Raw genomic sequence first — 15,480 nt, forward strand, 5'->3', positions numbered from 1 at the left:
AAGATTCATGCAGAACTGCAAGTATCCAATGTAGAATGTGGTTGGACATTAGCCAGAGGAGACATAACAATTATTTTTTCCATTTGGTAGAAAATTCACCTAGTTTAAGGTCCCTTTCATCTTTCAGTTTATATTATACCCCAAGGTGTGAGTTGAGTTCTGATTGCAATTAATTTATGTAATCACCAGGAGCAGCATACTGAAATTCCATACTGATAGGTTACGATGGGATTCCCTAGAATTAATAGACTTGATTCTGTGGACTTGCCCATGCACAATTTTAAATTGTCATTCTGTTAGTAATAATTTCAATAAATATATTAGTCATATAGATTCAGTAAATATAGTGGTATTAAAATTAATGAAGCAATAACTAATTTCCTGAGCAATTGTTAGTATTATAATTGAAAATATTGAAAATGGAATTGGAATTTCAACATGTGAGTATGAATAGATATGTTTGCAAACATAAATTGTCAGAATTGAATACTGACAGTGAAAACTTGACCAAAACAGAAGTATAATGTTAAGAAGACAGGGAATATCAAAATACCCTGAGATAAAGACTCTTAATTGAAATAAGGTGTAGGGGGGGTCAATATCTGACGTGTCAGGTAAAAATGAAGCATGTTGGACCACAAGTTTTTTATAGAAGCAGATTTTAACAAAGTCTGTTATCAGCTAGTGAGGTGCTTGACTCTGGTTGGGGAACAATAAATTTTTTTTTACCATATGAATGAGCTCATGTTTCCCTTCTGAATTCCACTTAAAATATATAAAAGTGCATTTTTGAACAATTATCCATCAAACTAGAATTGAGCTTAATACAAGTCAATTACATTAAGTAAACTATTTACATTAACCCATAGAACCAGATGTGAGTGCGGATGCACACGTGGAGTTCTAGATTAATGCATATGTATTTCTGACCCTCAATGTCAATTCATATTTTAAACTTTTTTGATTATAACTTCTTATTAATAAAGTACCTCTTATTCCTTTTGTGCTACTTTAGTTTTCTGTTCCTTGATTTGCACAGTATATGTTGAGTTCTCCCAACAGAGATGAATGTATACTCTCATATAATAATGCTGTTACTTTGTGGGATTGTTTTCAAAAAGCCCATTTCTTTGTACTTGAGAAAAATTTGACAATGCTCAGGACATTATATTTTCCTTCCTTATAGCACAAGATATTATTGCCGCTCTGAGAAGAGTCATTAAAGGTGTCACCAAATTGTGGTGTCCTTTCCTATAAAATGTCAATATTAGTTTTTATTATGCATTTATACCAACTTCAAAAAAAGCCTTAGAAGGGATAATTTTCAGCTGTTATAAAAATAACAAAACAATTATCTTGGATATAATCTTATTAAACTTTTTCTTTCTGGTAAAGAACAGCATGATATTGTTTATATGTGGAATAAAAAAAAATGATAAAAATGAACTTATTTCCAAAACAGACTCACAGACTTAGAGAATGAACTTATGGTTACGAGGGGGAAGGGTGGGGGGAAGGGATAGATTGGGAGTTCAGGATTGACATGTACACACTGCTATATTTAAAATAGGTAACCAACAAGGTCCTCCTGTATAGCACAGGGAACTCTACTCAATACTCTGTAATGGCCTGTATGAGACAATAACCTAAAAAAGAGTGGATATATGTATCACTGACTCACTTTTCTGTATACCGGAAACTGACACAACATTGTTAATCAACTATACTCCAATATAAAAAAAATTAAAAAACAGAAAAGAACAACATACCTTCTGCAGGTTGAACTATAGCAGTTTCGGAGCTGCATTACTGAACTTGAGTTTCAGAAAATGCCATAGAATGTATTTCAGTAATTAATCCCAAATAAGGAAAATTTCAGTGGCAGACAATCTTTTAAGAGATGAAAATATCTCAAGTATCAAAGAATTTTATGAAAGGACCTTCACACAGTCTTACGAGGATACTCTGGTGTTCATTCAAAATGGTGTCTGTCACCTGAGGAATTCATGGCCGTATCTCTGTCACTTAGATGAAAAATTTCCAATAGTTTAAAGATCCCCCTTTAATTTATAAATTAGAGAAATAAACTAAAGCAAATATCCTTGTCCCTAGATAGAATATTCATTTAAATATGGAACTGAATTAAATCTGACAATTGAGAGGAAAAAAATGATCTTGAAACTGAAACAGAAAAACATTCAGTTTTATTTATGCAGCAGTAATAAGACATGAGGACACAGAACTAGAGGATCTTAAGCTTTCCCACTGTTAATTCTTTTCTTTGTCAAAAATATTTAAAATTGTTATAGAAAAACTGGAAGCATAAATTATGAGGATATTCTAGTCTTCATGTCTAAAGTGACTTCATCAGAAATCTGAACGTGTTAAAAACAAATAGAGTGAGTAGAGCCATGAAAGAAATATTATTTTATATTATTTCGTATTATATGTATGAATTATTATCTGTGATTAAAATTATTTACTAAAATCTTACCAGATAATATTGTCACCAAATTGACTAAACAGCTTTTATTAACTCCAGGGTAATACATAATATTATATATTTAATTTCACTTATTATTATTTTAAAAAATGGAAGAAAAAGAGGAAAGGGAAGTTAAGAGAATCAACAGCATCTCAGAATTAGACCATGTGTTTATTTCTAGTCACTGCTCCCAAAGGTAACGGCCATTTTGAATTCTATTATCATATATTTGTTTTGTATTTAAACAAAGTGATATAATACAGTATATACTATTTTACACCTAGTTTATGTTACTTGACATTATATTTGTGAGATTCTTCCATATTTTTGCTTGTAGTGGTGGTTTTGTTCCTTGTCATTGTTGACTAGTATTCCATTGTGTGAATATACCATAATTTATTTATCTGTTCTATTGTGGATAAATGGATTAATTTTTAGTTTTTGGCTATTACAAATAACATTGGTATACACATATGTGTGCATTTCTTTTAGGGAATACAAGTTTGCCTTTCTGGTAGGAATATATTTAGAAGTGGAATTACTGGGCTAATGGATATTAATATATCCACCACCAGTTGATATAACAAAAAAAGGTGTTCACCAGTCATAAGTCCCAGCAGCAGTAATGAGAATTCTACTTGCTACCCATCCTCACTAACATTTGATGTTATTTGTCGTTTAGGCCTATCCTAAATTGTGAAAATGGTCTGTGTTTTCTGTTAAAAGACTTTTTTAACCTTATTGGAACAATTTTTGCCACATCTTGAACGCTTTGTAAATTTTTTTTACAAAGTGTATTTGTATTTTTTATGAATAATATTTTAGTAAAAAAATAGGAAAAATTAGTTCTAACAACATAGAATTAATGGTGCTTTGGGGGTTTATCTCCTAAGTAGGTAAGTAAAGAGATTATAAGCAGAGAATCAAATTTGTAATTGTCTTAAGAAATACAGGAGTCCTGGTGACATGCTGGCCACGAACCCCACGGAAGCTGGGGCCTGACACTTGCGCCGGGTGAGGTAACACAGACCTTGGAACCAGATTTGCTGGGTTTGTACCCCATCCCCAACATTTAAGTGCTCTATGGCTTTGGGCAGCCCAGCTAGCATGAATCTCATCAGCACAGAGAGAAAACTTCACTGAAAACTCATTGCAGAGTGGCAGGGGAAGCCTGATTCCACAACGGCAGCAGCAGGGTTTGTGGCAAGAATCATGGCTTGGAGGCCGCCCTGGGTGGTCTCGTCTTCCTGCAGCTTGTGGACCCTCGGGCTTAGGAGCTGTTTCAAGCATACAGCCTTGAGAGAGTAAGGTGTTCAGAGACCATCTGTACCGAATCCGTGACTGAACCCAGTGAAGACCTCTATATAAACGTTTAAGGTTCTGGCAGCACATGTGGAGACCTACTCTTTTAGCCACTGGCTGCGGGAGACAGCCTCCTAGACAAAGTGCTCCCAAGTCAGCCTGTTCTAGCTGAACAGCTGTTGCAGACCCTCACAAACTGACATCATAATGGAGACCACCACATTCACTGCTGTGTGGCTTACAGGGTCTTGGTGCTCTGGCTGGGTGTCAGGCTTGTGACTCTGATGTGGGAGAGCCAAGATCAGGACATTGGACCACCACTGGCCCCACATATCAATCAGCGAGAGCTCTCCCAGAGATCTCCATCTCAACGCTAAGACCTAGCTCCACTCAATGACCAGTAAGCTTCAGTGCTGGACCCCCATGCCAAACAAATAGCAAGACAGGAACACAACCCCACCCATTAGCAGAAAGGCTGCCTAAAATCATACTAAGTTTACAGACACCCCAAAACACACCACTGGATGCAGTCCTGCCCACCAGAAAGACAAGATCCAGCCTCATCCACCAGAACACAGACACCAGTCCCCTCCACCAGGAAGCCTACACAACCCACTGAACCAACCTTAGCCACTGCGGACAGACACCAAAAACAATGAGAATTATGAACCTGCAGCCTGAGAAAAGGAGACCCCAAACACCGTAACTTAAGAAAAATGAGAAGACAGAGAAACACACAGCAGATTAAGGAGCAAGGCAAAAACCCACCAGACCTAAAAAATGAAGAGCAAATAGGCAGTCTACCTGAAAAAGAATTGAGAGTAATGATAGTAAAGATGATCCAAAATCTTGGAAATAGAATGGAGAAAAAAAAAAAAGAAATGTTTAACAAGGACCTAGAAGAACTAAAGAGCAAACAAAAAATGATGAACAACACAATAAATGAACTTAAAAATTCTCTAGAAGGAATCAATAGCAGAATAACTGAGGCAGAAGAACCGATAAGTCACCTGGAAGATAAAATACTGGAAATAACTACCGCAGAGCAGACTAAAGAAAAAAGAATGAAAGGAATTGGGGACAGTTTCAGAGACCTCTGGGACAACGTTAAATGCACCAACATTTGAATTATATGAGTTCCAGAAGAAAAAGAGAAAAAGAAAGGGACTGAGAAAATATTTGAAGAGGTTATAGTTGAAAACTTCCCTAATATGGGAAAGGAAATAGTCAATTCCAGGAAGCACAGAGAGTCCCATACATGATAAATCCAAGGAGAAACACACCAAGACACATATTAATCAAACTATCAAAAATTAAATACAAAGAAAAAATATTAAAAGCAGCAAGGGAAAAGCAACAGTAACATACAAGGGAATTCCCATAAGGTTAACAGCTGATATTTCAGCAGAAACTCTGCAAGCCAGAAGGGAGTGGCAGGGCATATTTAAAGTGCTGAAAGGGAAAAACCTACAACCAAGATTACTCTATCCAGCAAGGATCTCATTCAGATTTGACAGAGAAATTAAAACGTTTACAGAGAAGCAAAAGCTAAGAGAATTCAGCACCACCAAACCAGCTTTACAACAAATGCTAAAGGAACTTCTCTAGGCAGGAAACACAAGAGAAGGAAAAGACCTCCAATAACAAACCCAAAACAATTAAGAAATGGTAATAGGAACATACATATCCATAATTACCTTAAATGTAAATGAATTAAATGCTCCAACCAAAAGACAGACTGGATGAATGGGTACAAAAACAAGACCTGTATATATGCTGTCTACAAGAGACCTACTTCAGACCTAGGGACACATATAGACAGAGTGATGGGATGGAAAAAGATATTCCATGCAAATGGAAATCAAAAGAAAACTGAAGTAGCAATTCTCATTTCAGACAAAATAGGCTTTAAAATAAAGACTATTACCAGAGACAAAGAAGGACACTACATAATGATCAAGGGATTGATCCAAGAATAAGGTATAACAATTGTAAATATTTACGCACCGAACGTAGGAGACCTCAGTACATAAGGCAAGTGCTAACAGCCATAAAAGAGGAAATCAGCAGTAACACAATCATAGTAGGGGACTTTAACATCCCGCTTTCACCAATGGACAGATCATCCAAAATGAAAATAAATGAGGAAACACTGCTTTAAATGATACATTAAACAAGATGGACTAAATTGATATTTATAGGATATTCCATCCAAAAACAACAGAATACACTTTCCTCTCAAGTTCTCATGAAACATTCTCCAGGATAGATCATATCTTGGGTCACAAATCAAGCCTTGGTAAATTAGAGAAAATTGAAATCATACAAAGTATCTTTTCCGACTACAACACTATGAGACTAGATATCAATTACAGGAAAAAATCTGTAAAAAAATGCAAACACATGGAGGCCAAACAATACACTACTAAATAACCAAGAGATCACTGAAAAAATCAAAGAGGAAATCAAAAAATACCTAGAAACACATGTCAAAGAAAACACGACAACCCAAAACCTATGGGATGCAGCAAAAGCAGTTCTAAGAGGGACATTTAGAGCAATACAATCCTACGTCAGGAAACAAGAAACATCTCAAATAAACAACCTAACCTTAAACCTAAAGCAATTAGAGAAAGAAGAACAAAAAAACCCCAGAGTTAGCAGAAGGAAAGAAATCTTAAGGATCAGATCAGAAATAAATGAAAAAGAAATGCAGGAAGCAATAGCAAAGATCAATAAAATTAAAAGCTGATACTTTGAGAAGGTAAACAAAATTGATAAGCCATAGCCAGACTCATCAAGAAGAAAATGGAGAAGACTCAAATCAACAGAATTAGAAATGAAAAAGAAGTAACAACTGACACTGCAAAACTACAAAGGATCATGAGGGATTGCTAGAAGCAACTATATGCCAATAAAATGGACAAACTGGGGGAAATGGACAAATTCTTAGAGAAGCACAACCTTCTGAGACTGAATCAGGAAGAAATAGAAAATATAAACAGACCAATCAAAAGCACTAAAATTGAAACTGTGTTTAAAGATCTTCCAGCAAACAAAAGCCCAGGACCAGATGGCTTCACAGCCAAATTCTATCAAACATTTAGAGAAGAGCTAACACCTATCCTTCTCAAACTCTTCCAAAATATAGCAGAGGGAGGAACACTCCCAAACTCATTCTATGAGGCCACCATCACCCTGATACCAAAACCAGACAAAGATGTTACAAAAAAAGAAAACTACAGGCCAATATCACTGGTGAACATAGATGCAAAAATCCTCAACAAAATACTAGCAAACAGAATCCAACAGCACATTAAAAGGGTCATAGGGCTTCCCTGGTGGCGCAGTGGTTGAGAGTCTGCCTGCCGATGCAGGGGACACGGGTTCGTGCCCCGGTCCAGGAAGATCCCACATGCCATGGAGCGGCTGCACCCGTGAACCATGGCCACTGAGCCTGCACGTCTGGAGCCTGTGCTCCGCAACTGTAGAGGCCACAACAGTGAGAGGCCCATGTACCGCAAATAATAAAAAAAATAAAATGGTCATATACCATGATCAAGTGGGGTTTATCCCAGGAATGCAAGGATTCTTTAGTATACCCAAAATACACCCTATTAACAGACTGAAGGATAAAAACCATATGATAATCTCAGTAGGTGCAGAAAAAGGTTTTGACAAAATTCAACACCCATTTATGATCAAAAAAACCCTCCAGAAAGTAGGCATAGAGAGAACTTAACATAATAAAGGCCATATATGACAGACCCACAGCCAACATCATTTTCAAGGGTGAAAAACTGAAACCGTCTCCGCTAAGATCAGGAACAAGACAAGGTTGCCCACTCTCACCACTGTTATTCAACATAGTTCTGGAAGTTTTACCCACAGCAATCAAAGAAGAAAAAGAAATAAAAGGAATCCAAGTCAGAAAAGAAGTAAAGCTGTCACTGTTTGCAGATGACATGATACTATACATAGAGAATCCTAAACATGCTACCCGAAAACTACTAGAGCTAATCAATGAATTTGGTAAAGTAGCAGGAAACAAAGTTAATGCACAGAAATCTCCTGCATTCCTATACACTAATGATGAAAAATGTGAAAGAGAAATTAAGGAAACACTCCCGTTTACCATTGCAACAAATAGAATAAAATACCTAGGAATAAACCTACCTAATGAGTCAGAAGACTCGTATGCACAAAACTATATGCTAATGAAAGAAATTAAAGATGATACAAACAGATGGATAGGTATACCATGTTCTTGGATTGGAAAAATCAATATTGTGAAAATGACTATACTACCCAAAGCAATCTACAGATTCAATGCGATCCCTATCAAACTAGCAACGGAAATTTTTACAGAACTAGAAGAAAAAGTTGCACAATTTGTATGGAAACGTAAAAGACCCCGAAAGGCCAAAGCAATCTTGAGAAAGAAAAACGGAGCTGGAGGAATCAGGGTCTCTGACTTCAGACTATACTACAAAGCTACAGTAATCAAGACAGTATGGTACTGGCAGAAAAACAGAAATATAGACCAATGGAACAGGATAGAAAGCCCAGAGATAAACCCATATACATATGGTTATCTTATCTTTGATAAAGGAGGCAAGAATATACAGTGGAGAAAAGACAGTGTCTTTAATAAGTGGTGCCAGAAAAACTGGACAGCTACATGTAAAAGAATGAAATTAGAACACTCCCTAACACCATACACAAAAATAAACTCAAAATGGATTAAAGACCTAAATGTAAGGCCAGATACTCTAAAACTCTTAGAGGAAAATGTAGGCATAACACTCTTTGACATAAATCACAGCAAGATTGTTTTTGACGCATCTGCTAGAGAAATGGAAATAAAAACAAAAATAAACAAATGGGACCTAAAGAAAATTAAAAGCTTTTGCATGGCAAAGGAGACCATAAACAAGACGAAAGGACAACCGTCAGAATGGGAGATTATATTTGCAAATGAAGAAACTGACAAAGGATTAATTTCCAAAATATGCAAGTTGCTCATGCAACTCAATATCTAAAAAACAAACAACCCAATCCCAAAATGGGCAGAAGACTTAAATAGACATTTCTCTGAAGAAGATATAAAGATTGCCAACAAACATATGAAAGGATGCTCAACATCACTAATCATTAGAGAAATGAAAATCAAAACTACAATTAGGTGTCACCTCACACCAGTCAGAATGGCCATCATGAAAAAAATCTGCAAAGAATAAATGCTGGAGAGGGTGTGGAGAAAAGGGAACCCTCTTGCACTGTTGGTGGGGATGTAAATTGATATAGCCACTATGGAGAACAGTATGGAGGTTCCTTAAAAAACTAAAAATAGAACTATATGACCCAGCAATCCCACTGCTGGCCATGTACCTTGAGAAAACCATAATTCAAGAGGAGTCATATACCACATTGTTCATTGCAGTACTATTTACAGTAGCCAGGACATGGAAGCTACCTAAGTGTCCTTTTTTTCTTTTTTTTTTGTTCCCATATCTCTTCCCTCTTGTGTCTCCCTCCCTCCCACCCTCCATATTCCACCCCTCTAGGTGGTCACAAACCACCTAGCTGATCTCCCTGTGCCATGTGGCTGCTTCCCATTAGCTATCTATTTTACATTTGGTAGTGTATATATGTCCATGCCACTCTCTCACTTTGTCACAGCTTACCCTTCCCCCTCCCCATATCCTCAAGTCCATGCTCTAGTAGGTCAGTGTCTTTATTCCTGTCTTACCCCTAGGTAAGATGAATGGATAAAGAAGATGTGGCACATATATACAATGGAATATTACTCAACCATAAAAAGAAATGAAATTGAGTTATTTGTAGTGAGGTGGATGGAGCTAGAGACTGTCATACAGAGTGAAGTAAGTCAGAAAGAGAAAAACAAATATCGTATGCTAACACATATATGTGGAATTAAAAAAAAAATGTTTCTGAAGAACCTGGGGGCAGTACAGGAGTACAGATGTAGATGTAGGGAATGGACTTGAGGACACCGAGAGGGCGATGGGTAAGCTGGGACGAAGTGAGGGTGTGGCATTGACATATACACTGCCAAATGTCAAGTAGATAGCTGGTGGGAAGCAGCGGCATAGCACAGGGAGATCAGCTCGGTGGTTTGTGACCACCTAGAGGGGTGGGATAGGGAGGGTGGGAGGGAGACGCAAGAGGGAGGGGATATGGGGATATATGTGTATGTATAGCTGATTCACTTTGTTACACAGCAGCAACTAACACAACTCTGCAAAGCAATTATACTCCAATAAAGACGTTAAAAAAATTAAAATAAGATTTTTAAAAAATATATAGGAGGTCTGGTTTAAAAATGTTCGTAATTTCTATTTGAGAAAATTGTCAGGGAAGATACCTTGTCGTGTTCCCACCTCTTACTGACTTTAGGATTTTGATGTTTTTTATGTGCGTTGCAGATAAATTAAGAATATTTTCAAAACCTTTACAGTTATGTTATATTCTTTAATCATGATATTCTTCATTCCATATTTATTTTGCAAGAGTAGTTACATTTTAAAATGCCATATTCATTTTCAAAAAATAAATTTATTTGTTTTTGTCTGCATTGGGTCTTTGTTGCTGCGTGAAGGCTTTCTCTAGTTGAGGCAAGCGGGGGCTACTATTCGTTGCGGTGTGCAGGCTTCTCATTGCGGTGGCTTGTCCTTGTTGCAGAGCAGAGGCTCTAGGTTTGTGGGCTTCAGTAGTTGTGTCACAAGGGTTCGGTAGCTGTGGTTCATGGGTTCTAGAGCGCAGGCTCAGTAGTTATGGCTCATGGGCTCATGTGGCTCTGCAGCATGTAGGATCTTCCAGGAGCCAGGCTCGAACCTATGTCCCCTGCATCGGCAGGCGGACTCTCAACCACTGCACCACCAGGGAAGCCCTAGCGATTATATTTTTAACCCAGTGCTCTGCATTTTCAATAATTGGTGTATGTTTTATAAGCTAATGCATGATACTTCAGTAGGAAAAAAAATTAAAGGATAAAAATCATGCATCAAAAACTTCTTTATGTTCCAGGAGGTTGAGAGACTAAAAATATTGCAGTTGTTTGGCTTACCAGAAATGCTGGTCAATATTGAGATTGAATTCCCTTGGAAAATAGCTGCAATCAATTTTCATTTGAAACATTCAGCTACTCAGTGAGATTAAATGTTAGGATTTATAGTCTGGCTTGTGCAAATTATAGATTTCTTGCAGGGGTGAGGACATGGAAGGAGTAAGCAGTATATTTCTCATACTTGGTGTTCAGCTTTTGACTGAATACATAAACTAGTAGTTATCTGATAAGGAAAATAGGATAACATTTCAATTTGAAAGGAAGTTGTAATGATCTGAAATATTGTTCTTGTAGTTCACTTGGATTCTGCTCAAGCTATAGAATTGAAAAATCTAAAAAAAGGAAACACTTCAGAGGCAGTGAACTTCTCCTTTGGAAACTGAAGCCCATTTCTATTATATGACTACAGGGACCCTGCATGTGTCTTGTTTATGAGAGTACTGGTGATGTGGCTTAGAACAACTTTGACATTTCTTTAGAAATGGTAACTGGTAAAGGAAAGAGGTAAAAATGATCATTAATTACATATATGTGTGTGTGTTAAAAAGGGAAATTAAATATTAATTTAAAATAAAAACATTAAAAGGTTGAGTATAAAATTTAATTCTAGCACTTCTATTAGTCTACATTACTAAAATTAAACTCTGGAAATTCTAAACCCAAACCACTGCTTATCTGTAATATTCTACATGATTAACAGTCATTCAGTATAATCTTGATGTCAGAATAATAGGTCAAAAATAAATTGTTGTTTCTGCTCATATTAAAATAGAATCCCTGTCTGTCTTCTAACCTCCATCCTTTCCCATATATTATATGAATATTATAAATCCAGTTTCCAAAATAATTTAATTTTTTAACTAACTGTTAAGGTCACAGTTGATTCAGTTGAGACTACAAAATTATATATGTTTACTCAAAGCTCCAACTAAAGGTCAATGGGAAAATTAAGCAAGACTTTTTAGTAATATAAATATTAATATTGTATTATAATTTTAAAAAGCTGTGATATTCTCTGAATTTCTCATTCTGCCTTTTAGCATTTATTTAAAGCTATTCACTAAGTTGAGAAGCCTTGACACAGGAAAAGAAAACAAATACCCATTTTTCCATCAAAAATATGCTTAATTTTCATGCCAATATTATAATATTATAATTGTTATTTTTTCATCAGCAGCAGCATCTAATTACGTGGTATTATCTGTTTCAAACTCTTCTAAAGCCCTCAAACTGCATTAACTAGTTTAAGCCTTCCAACGACAGTTTGAGATCAATACTATTATTTTCCCCACATTTTAGAAAAGTAAGTAAAACTGAGATTTAGGTACTTACCAAATGTTCCACAAAGGTGATGAGCCATGTTCTGAGAAAAGCACTAGATGAGAATTCAGGAATCCTGTGTGCTTTTTTTTTTCCTGCTCTTTTAAAATCAGATAGGACGGTATGTGATTTGGGTATTCTGTTTCCAATGAGTCAAGAAAGATTGAGTTCTTACTGTTCAGGCATTGTTTTGCAGTGGATACTCACTTTAATAACTCAACTTTGCATTGTTAGTATTTTACCTTTTTATAGATAAGCGAACTGAGGTTTGAGGGGTTGAACAGTTTCCCCCAAGATATACATTAATTGTGGATATAGGAATTACATCTAGTCCTTTTCAGACCTAAAAGGTTAAACCTATTTCATTATCCTAATTCTTATCCCCACAATTTTATATCATAACATTATTATATTGCTGTACTTACTTAAAATGGCTCTCCAGCATCAACATTTCTCCACAGACACTGAGTAGCTTTAATGGTTCTATTAAATGACTTCTGTTCCAAATAAACAAATCTAATGCAGTTTGTGGTTTATTGCCCTACTTGACTTCTCATGAGTGGTTGATGCTATATATAGGTCAGCCTTCTCCTAGAAATGCTCTGCTTTCCTACTTCCAGCAAAGCACGCTGCTGGTTTGTTTTCAACTTCCTGGCTTCCTCAAGTGTCTTCATTAACTCTTTAAAGAGTGGTTTTAGCCACAGGTTCAGTCATTAGAGATGATTAAATTTGCCACGTAAGCAGACATGGAATCTATTTTTATGAAAAATTTCCAAGTGTTTATGAATGTCTACTTATGTTAATATTTTCATTAAGAATGAAATCACTCTATTATTTATTAAAAACCTCCTCAAGTGCCTGGCTCACATATCAGGCTTTTATGTTCATCTTCAAATGAGATGGGCATAATATTTTGATGTGCAGACATACTATTTATATTGAAATATAATGTAAGACTCACTTAGGGAATTGAGAACTACTCAGTTGTGTGTTATTCTTTATGGAAATGTCACTTATGAGGGACTATGATACATAGGACTCCAGTAATGATAATGAAGTATTCTAGAGAGTAAATCTAGGATCACATGCCTGTGAGTATTGTGCATAAACTGAAAGCAATTTGAGGTTGGTAAAAATACTTAAACTGCTAATGTATTTCTTGTTTAGGAACTTGGTTGTTCTTTATGTTTCAGCATCCTATGGATAGATTCTGTGAGTCTAGTGAACAAAAATACTCACATTAAACTGAATTGCATTGTATATTTACAAAAATACTACTATAGGAAGACACTTGGGAAGATTTTTCCTTTAAGTCAGCTAATTTTCTATCAGTAATACACACAAAAGAGAATGTAGATATGATCATAGGAGAAGAAATCAGAAACAACAGTTATAAGTTTAAACTATGGGGACTTCCCTGGTGGTCCAGTGCTTAAGACTCCACACTTTCATGGGTTCGATCCCTGGTCTGGGAACTAAGATCCCACATGCTGCGCAGTGTGGCCAAAAAAAAAAAAAAAAAAAAAAAATACGGGGGCATAATTCTTGCCCAAGTGACCTTGGACAGGTTACTTAATGTTTCCATATCATATTTGTTCATCTACAAACTGGAAATAATATTATTTATTTTATAGACTTAGTGTTAAGATTAAATTTTATAAAAACATTAATTTCTTGGGACAGTGTTTGCCACATCTTGAATACTTTGCAAATGTTAGCTATTATCATAATTAAAAAGGCAGGATTTGGTACGAAAACAGGTCTGAGCTAGAGGCCAAAGACCTAAGCTTAAATTCTGTAGCCTCAAAAATAGTGGGCAAGTAGTGTTGTTGACTGTAACCTGTAAAGATTTGTGCATACCCTACCTATATTAAAAAGTTGTTCTCTCAGTTTGAATATCTTATATAAGGCTGTATTGTAAATTAAATTGTTAATTAATGCTCTTAATTTGCCTTCAGCCCTGTTTCTAGAGTGATATAGCTACAGTAATCCTTATTAGACTGTCTGGTACAGGATGAAATATGTGTCTTCACGTATTGGAAAACACATTTTGGGGTTTTCTCTTCAAATGTAGCCTCTGTTCACCTGACTGGTATCATCTCCCATTGTGTCCCTTATACACAACACTTAAGTTATACACAATTATTTACCACTTCCTGAAATAGATATTCAGACTCAGATAATGTTCTTTCTGGAATACATACCTTTACAAAGGACCTTCTCTCTACCAGAAGTGCACACTGCCTCCCCTGATTCACGAACACTTTAAGAGTGTACAAGTCATCTTTGAAAGCATTTATCATCCAAATGTGCCTCAATTCTTTCGTCACTTGTGTTTCATTGTCTGCTAGTAACGTGACAATAAATAGATCAGTATCAGTCAAGAGAAAGGCAAACATCATATAATTAAAAGTTAGATTAACTGAAGTGGAGTGAATGGCTCCAAACATTCCGGCCCGAGAAACACCCATAAAGAGTAAGGAGCTTAGTGCTGGGGTAAATAAGCATGGGGGAAGGATTTGTTAAACAAATACATGTAACAGTGCTTTCCTGCGACAGGCACCAGACTGTAAACTGACCAAACTATCATTGTATCTTCTTTCTGTACACAGCCCTGAAGAACCTTACAAAATATCAGCTCTTCCCCAAGGGATAGACCCTCAAGGATATAATGACCCACAGCAACCAAGAATGGGGGGTTGCTATTGTTGGTGTCTTCTGGCTACCCTAGAACCCCATACTTAATTTTTCCTGGGCAATTTCATTTGGGACATTCAGTTGCCCATAAGTGATTCACGGAAGCATCACATTCATTGTTTCTCTCTCAGAGACAAAAAGGCTTATAGGGGTCCTTCATAAAGGGCAGGCCTGTCTATGTAAACAAAATATAAGAGAAAAAAATGGAAGTGCCAAATCTTTAGTAAATGATATTTGACTTATCGATTATGAATAATAAGACATTTTAATTTAGCTCACACAGTTTAGAAAAGAAATGACTAGCATCAGATATCTGCCACTTACTCTTCTTTTCATCGTCTTCTAACTTAATTTTATACGTTGACCAAAAAAGCAGAGTATAGGGTAATGAAAAAGCTAAATTAGAAAATTTTAAATTAAGCACATTAATCTAACAGTGAATTAATATGAATTAACTATACATGAATGCAAATGTTTATATCTGGTATTTTCAAATGTATATGCACTTGAGAGATAAGTAAAACTTACTGCCTAGATACTGTGGTAAACTAGTAGTATGAACAAAGGTGAGTTTCCCATAGCAAAT

The sequence above is a fragment of the Delphinapterus leucas genome, chromosome 18, assembly GCF_059928025.1.
Source record: "Delphinapterus leucas isolate spDelLeu-1000000601 "Yukka" chromosome 18, BTC_Dleu_Yukka2, whole genome shotgun sequence".
Classification (NCBI taxonomy): Eukaryota; Metazoa; Chordata; class Mammalia; order Artiodactyla; family Monodontidae; genus Delphinapterus; species Delphinapterus leucas.